Here is a 7,810-nt window from a genome sequence, read left to right as displayed (position 1 = left end):
GTTACTTTTGTTGTTGATGCTAAGGTTGAACGAAGAATAAAAGATTGAACCTCAACATTTCAACTCACAAAAAAGCAGGTACTTTTCTTAAAGTAGCGCAGGAGCTTACAAAGGAAATCACTCATTTTTAAGGCGAGATTTAAAATATCTTGAAGTCATAAAAATAAAGAGAACCAGTGTATTGTTGCAAATCAATTTAAATTAGTTTCTAAGAAAGAATACATGCATTTTTACTGCCTGTACGGAACAGCTATGCACACCATACTCAGTACAAACCAGTTTTGTTTTCTTCTCCTCACTCCCCCAGAATAAAACCAAACGGGCCCATGATTTGTCACTCTGGTAGTCCCAGCTCTGTCACCAACTTGCTGTGTGACATCAGGCAAGTCATTTTGACACTCCATTCCAGTTTATCTTGTCTGTTTGGATTAACTTCCTCCTCCTCTGAAGCAGACTCTGATCTTGCATTTTCTCCCAAACCCAGCCCAAATTGAGTGGGAAGTTCATAATCTCATTTATTCGTGTTAAATTATCTTGTTATTTGTATTAAATTATATACAATAAATATAACATCTTTTTTAATCTCTATGCAACATGAATTTTTGTAACTTGTTAGCTTTTGATTATTATTTTTTTAAACAATCATACCAAACTAATGATCTTATCTAAGATAACCAGCACAAAGGCATGGAAACACCCAAATACAGATGTGCAATAGTTGAAGATTTCACTACTTTCAGCTGGGCCCCCTCCCAGTCTTCTCAAGGTTACCTACCTCCTTCGTAACACCAGCCCATTATTGCCAGCCCATCTGCTCCTCGGCCTCTAGTGTATTATTTTAAACTACCCTTCGTCTCAGTTTGTTAGTGTTCACAGCCTGGTGTGTCACCAAGCTGGGAAGGGGCAGACCCCTCTCCTGCTGGTACTGGAGATAACTAGCCAGCAGCACAGACAGTGGGAAAGAAGCACTTTTTTTTTTTTTTTTTTTTTTAATATCACCACAATTAGTAATTGCCAAAGATTACAAACCAGAGCCCAAAATTTCACTCATGCAAAACATTTCATCTCTGTGTGATATTCCCATGAACAAAGCCAAACAAAAAAGAGATTAAACCAAGCGTATAAATTGCATTAATTAGCGATTAATGCATCACTTTTGTAACTTATCAGTCAACACTTCCCAGACTCATCTAATGCTTTTCCATGATTTTCTTGAAAGTGAATTAGAGAATACATGGGAGGAAATGTGACAAATATTTGGAAAATTTTAGAAGCAGTTATGCAATAGAACAGGCTGCAAAGCTGGTTTATGGCCCTTTCACTGGTGACAGAACTAGACTTGACACTGCCCTATGAAGCATCACTGAAGTGAGTGATCTGGATATGATGCAGAGGACAGTGGGTGAGCAAATGGAAGTCCTTTACAACCTCTGTGGCTGTAGCTGGGTTATAAAACTCTTTAACTACCCTTTTTAGACTGCTGGTTGAATGGTGACTGATTTCTGAGAACTAATAATCTGTAGCTAGATTCATACTGAAATACACAGCAAAAGTTCTTATATCAATGATGATAATTCAATGGAAAAAAAGAAAAAGAAACTGGAGAAGAGGAACACTGATGAGGGTCCCTTTAAATCTTGCTTCAAAATGTAAAAAATAAGAACAAAAGCAGCCATTGTACACTGCAGGTCATCATCTTCCTCAACTACACTCTTGCACCTTCTGCATTTTTTATATATTATTTTTAATAAAAAGATTTAAAACGTTGAAAGAAGTTGAGCACTCCCATTGCCGCCACTTCAGTTTCAGTAATGTGCAATGGAGCTGTTTCCTACCACAGCCCTCAGGAATATTTGGGCTGCCAGCTCAATCTGGATTTCCCTCTGATAAAAGAGTGACTGCTATTTAACCTAGAGTCATTACTTTTAAGCTGAGATCCACGAATAGAAGGGAAAAAAAAGGGAAAGAGGCTGACTTTGCTGGCACTTGTAGAAAGCTGGGCACTATGCCACGTACAGCCCGTGTGCCTCAGGACAGGACACAGCTGAGTATGAAGGGATGGCCACCCTCCGCCTCCACCTCAGCTCCACAGCAAGTTTTGAAGATAATCAGCAAGCGCCTTTGAAGTGAGAACAGCAACACCTTTCTTCTGCTGAGAAGTTCAAAGGAAAGGAAAAAATGTTTGTTATATTGACGTTCTCTCAGCGGAGGTGTCAACTAGCAATTCACCTGGGACTTGTGTAGGAATAGGGACTTGGTATTTTCAGTTTAAGAGTCCATAATAGTGATTAACAGCTTTGGAGCTCTTTGAGAACAGGACAGAAATAATCAGCATCCATCGCTGACAAACAGCTGGCTTTGAAACAGTAGAAATTGTGTGTTAGGAAGAGTTATGTGTAAATGCAAATCAACATCCTACCTATGACTGAGAATTAAGTAACCAGGATTCAACTCAGTGACAGCTTTTCACCAGAATTGCCATGATGAGAATATGCAATGTAAACCCAACCAGGCTAATTAACTACATTTGCAATACTTTAAAAAAATATAAGGGCACATTTAATAATAATTCATTTAAAGCATTATGTTTTTAAAAGCATTAAGCATTTTCCTGAGCTTTGATATAAACTACTCATAACAGGAGCTGCAAATAATTTAAGGGGAAATGACAGGGAGATAAAAAGTGTTTGGAAAAATCTATAGATTTTTCAAGCAAGCTAGCTTTTGGTACAGGATTAATTTTCTCAGCCCATTGTGTGGTCTTTAGGTCAAGAGTAAGAAATGCTGGCAGAGCATTACAGATACCCAGAAATTTGGGGTTGGGGGTTATAAGGATATCAGGACTATCCACTCAGTATTTTTCATAAATACAGGATTCCCACAGATTATGTGGGATTGGAGGAAGCAGAGCTAGCTTTTCTCAATAGCTGGCGGAACCGTGCCAATGTTAGAAATCAGCAAGCTTAAATCCCAAAGATTAAAAAAGGCATTAGAAGTAATCCTTAACTCTATCCAGTATACACCAATTTATGGCTCGGGGCTTCACTTAAAGTGTTTGAACAAGGAATCAGAAAGGTACCACAGTCACTAAGCAAGGCTGGTACAGCTAAATCACACCATCAGACCAGTCACAGCATCACCTCCTGCTTCTCCACTGGAGGAAAGCCTCGGGCTCCTCACCCAGCTCCTGCAGAGCCCTCCTTGCAGCAGCCACACTGCAGCAACGCGGCACTTCCCAGCTAGCACAGGCTCACTCGACACCACAGAACAGGGTGAAGTGCAACTTCTGCGCCACTCTGGTTAATTTTTGCTTCTAAACACATGAACCTGGCTTGCTACTTTGGTAACAATAATTTCATTCCATTCTTCTCCCGATTTGTTTTTTCAGCTTTAATACTTCAAGGATTTAAACTGGCCTTTGAAAGGAACACCTTTGAAGCTAGAAAATAGTTTTGCTGCTGGCTGCCCTCTGGTTTGCCCTTTAGACAGTTCTCTGGCAAGAAGCTTCTGATTTTGCAAATCAAAACCTGCTGTTCTCCAGAACACATACCAACACTCTCCACAAAGCAAGGCAAGGGGAGGCTAACTAGAAGTCCAGTTTTCTCCACCCTCTCACCCCCCAACATTGCTTCTTCCACCACTGCCTGGCAGGAAACTGCTACGGGAGCAACTGGAAAGAGCTAGAGGGGAGAAGGGTGCTGGGAGCATGAATTGCTTTTGCAAAGCTCCAAATACCAAGGCGCAAGGATGTCTTGCACCTTCCTGAAACATCTGATACAGATTACAGTCAGAGATGAGACAGAGGCTGGAAATCCATATGTCCCCATTGGATTTCAGTATAAGAAAGTGATCTTGAGAAGTAAAGAGTTAAATAAGGACATTTCTTCTGAAACCAAGAGCCTGGGTGCATAAAGCTGGTTGCCTCCACCCAGGCACCAAACCTCTCAAACTTTAACTCCGAGAAACTGTAGTTTTCATTGATCCTCCTACCTCCTGACCATCTCCCTACCAAGAAGGATTCATTTCTTTAGACTGCCAGTCAGTGAAGTCTAATGCACCCTCTATGCCTGTTTTTAGAGTTGTAGAGCTTTCAGATCTGCCATGATCTACCAGCTCTCGAAATCAGGTTTGGGCACATTTGTATTGGTTTTCATTGCACATGGGAGACAGAGAAACTTTTCTATTGTCATTCACGTACACAAACTGCTCAAGCCTTGTGCAGTTCCTCTGTACCAGGGATCAGGAAGTACCAGAAGTAATGCAGAACATCGAGTTGTTCACTACATACATAGCGTTGGTACAGGACACAGTGAGAGAGACTGCTGAAGAGAAATTATAGGTTGATAAATTAATAGAAACAGATTGCTCTACAACAAACACGCAGGATGTTAACCTTAAACTAGCACAAAACAGAGGCAAAGTTTTGCAGTGACACAGCAGCTCCCCTGTATCTTCATCTGGAGCACATCCCACACCAAGCTACCACCCCTTGGCCAGGCTCATGCTTATCCATAAATCTGTCCCTTGCCAACTTCTACAGCAAATTACACAGCTAACCAACTGTTACGATGAAGTTATGAGTTACACTGATTTACTGCCAGGAAAAAACAAAATAAAACACTATTTTCTCTTCATTCCCTGTAACTCCCTTAATGAAAAAAAAAAAAAAAATCTCTCCTCTAAGCAGAGGATCTTCATGTTACAGTAAAATTAAAAGTTTCCTTTTGGGTTCACTCAGACTCCTGCTACTCCTAATAGCTCCAACTCCTAAACTGATTTAGAGTTTTGTGTTTAGGGTATACCACCATCCACAAAAGGATGGCATCCCTGGGGGGTGTTTGTGAAGTAGAACTGCGAAGTTGCCTCTGGCAATCAAAGCTGCCTGTGGCATTGCAGTCGGGCTATGAATATTTTGGTGTGAACATACTAGATGAGGTAATCTGTAGGTTTCCCGAAAGCAGAAAATTCAGTTTTGAAGCAAACTATTGTCCTCAATTCACCCCATCACTGTATTTAGGTAAGGAGGAGACAAGGTGATGCTTTTTCTCTCCCAGGAGACTTTTTTCCCCACAGAACATTTTTTTGATTGTAAAAGAAGTATTGCCACTTAACTGTGCTTCTTTGACTTACGTGTTGAAACCAAGCACAAACATTATAAAAACACTTCCTCCTGCTTCTACAATTCAAAGAGGAAAAAAATATTAAGGCACTACATCCTGGCCAAAATTCAGAGAAGAATTTGTGGGGGAGCATAGAGGAATGGGAGTAGGCAGTTGCCAGAAAATCAAAGAGGAATGGGTATTTGTGTTATCCATATTTTACTTGCTTCTTAAAAGGAAATATTTTTAGTCTAAAAATATTGTCCCCGGTTATAACATTTAACTTCAGGTCAAATCCAAAACCTTTTTTTTTTTTTAAGCTGTACATTTTGTCAGCAAATTCACTTTTCAATTCAATTGACTCAAAGTGGCTGACCAACTCGAAACCAAAAGAGCTGAGGCCCGTGTTTGTACAGCTGTGTGCACCAGGCTCTCCTCCACCCCCTGCAGATGTCCCTGCAGGGCACCACCTCTACACCAAGGCTGTTACCACCGGGTCCTGCAGCAGGCAGGATGGTCACAAGTCTCCTTGGCTTTACAGGCTATGGAAGTCCTGCCCATGCTTTCGAGGGAAATGGTGTTAAAGTCTTCAAGCCACAGAGGTGTTTAAACCGGTGCTTGTACAGTTCCACACACAGCATTGCCATAGCCTAAGGGAGCAACTGAATGCACTGCATTCAGCTTGGGTTGAGAGCTTGGCTTCAGTCATGTTGTTATAAGATAGTTTATTAAACCAAATCTAGTCAACCACAGATAGGTGTCGAATTAAAGATTTGAAGTGGCCAACACTTAACCAGAATGTGTATTTATAAATATCTCCATTTTTCATGCTAGGTGAATTACTTCTAAGCAACCTAAATGAATGCAGTTCTAACGTGGTTCTACTAAAAACATCATCTACTCACGAAGAATTTTCCATTAAGGAATAATTCTATTTTATATCATCTGTCTTCTGAATTAATTGACAACAAAAAAGCACTCAAATAAGGCAGAAAAGACTGTTTCAGTCTGTCTGTCACCTGCAACTGGAGTTGGAATGAGAATTTCAGTGCTGGGAACCGAAGGCAATGCTCTTTAGGAAGACTGTCAGTTCACGTGGAAGCAAGCCTGAAACCCCTGGTGCTAAGGACCAGAAATTTGCTGCTTCATTTTGCAGTGATATCCATGAAGCGTCACTTGATTTTTTTTTATTTTTATTTTTATTTTTTTTAAATGAGTCATCCTAAGGAAATCCCAGCTAAGAATCTTTGCCTTTTCCAAGAAGTGGAGGATTATCATCATCCATAACTACACAGTCTGGTTTACTGAAAAATAATCCATTTTCTCTTTTTTTTTTTTCCCCAAGTCACATTGTTTACTGGCTGTCTTGGAGCAAGGAGCATAGATGTGAAGTGGTAACAAACCACAGCACCTTCTGTATGTTACCGACTAGCAATGGCTTACACTGAGGCATTACTCCTTAGCTCCAGTCCAGCTGGCAAGTCATTGCCTTGTCCAGATGAGTGCATAGCTTCCTTATGACGGGACTTCTGCTTCAAGGGTGCTATGACATAGCAACTGCTTCCCCCACGTCTGCATAGGAGGATAAAACCTAACATCCTGGAAATCCAGGATGACTGAGAAGCAGGAAACATTTTTTTTTCCCCTCAAGCAACACTCCCCCAATTCCAAAGAAGTTTACCCAACCCTTTTAAAGTCCCAGGTAATGTCGCTCTGCTAGCCACTATTTACATAAGGCTTAAAGGCTTGCCCGGACCGTAGGTGCCTCTAAAAGCACCGCACCATTCACAAGCCACGCAGCTTCTGGAAGCTCACATTGAAACACCCCCTGCAGCAGAACCACAGCGCATGCTGAAAGATTTTAGTAGGAGAGGTTTCGTGTGCACAGTTTTTCCTCTCTACCTTCTCTTTACTTATTGAAGAGAAGGCTCTCCAACTCATTTCTTGTTACTATTTTGCTTGTCAAAGCTGCTGGCCCAAAACCAAAGCCCAGCTTCTCCAGCAGCTCAGGATCGGGGGAGTGTAACAGGATAGGAGGGGACCTTCGGGAACAGGAATATTTGTTGTTGAAGAGTGCTGGGAAATAACACGATGAGAGGAAAGGTGGCTCCTGGGGCAGGCTCAGGGCACAGATCTCAAGGAAAACATCAGCAGAGGTCTAGAAACAGGTTACCAGGAGTTGGGATGATGCCATTGCCTCCCCAGATAGGGGAACTGGAGCAGTACATCTAGCGAGCTTTGCTCCTGTCTCAAGTCAGGCTCTCACCAGTTAACATTCCCTGTGCAGTTTTTATTTCTGTACAGGATTCCTGTGTGCTTTTTGGTAGGAGAAAGAGATCCTTGTAAGGAATGCTACACAGTCCAAACTCCTCAAGGAGTAAATTAATATCATTTCTTCTGTCTCCTCCCCTTCCCTTCAAAAGGTTAACACAAAACCAGTCTTTACTATCAAGTACCTTGTTGGTGTTCTACAAATAAACCTGGATTCCAGAGAAGCTCTTAAAAGATCCTCTTCTCAGTATTTTTTTTCCTCAGAGATAAAGCAAACGAGGTAAAAGAAACTCTTAAGTGTTTGATTTTTCTGTCCAGTCATTTCTTTTTTTTTTTTTTCTTTTTTTTTTTTTGGTGAAAGAGGGCAAAGAAACTCTTTCATGCTGCTTGCTATGAATTTTCAGCTCTGTTTGCTTTGAGTTCTTGTAGCTAAGCCAAGG

This window comes from Netta rufina (genome assembly GCF_964035555.1).
Source record: "Netta rufina genome assembly, chromosome: 14".
NCBI lineage: Eukaryota > Metazoa > Chordata > Aves > Anseriformes > Anatidae > Netta > Netta rufina.
The sequence above is the reverse complement of the archived record's forward strand: the minus strand, read 5'-3'. Positions refer to the sequence as shown.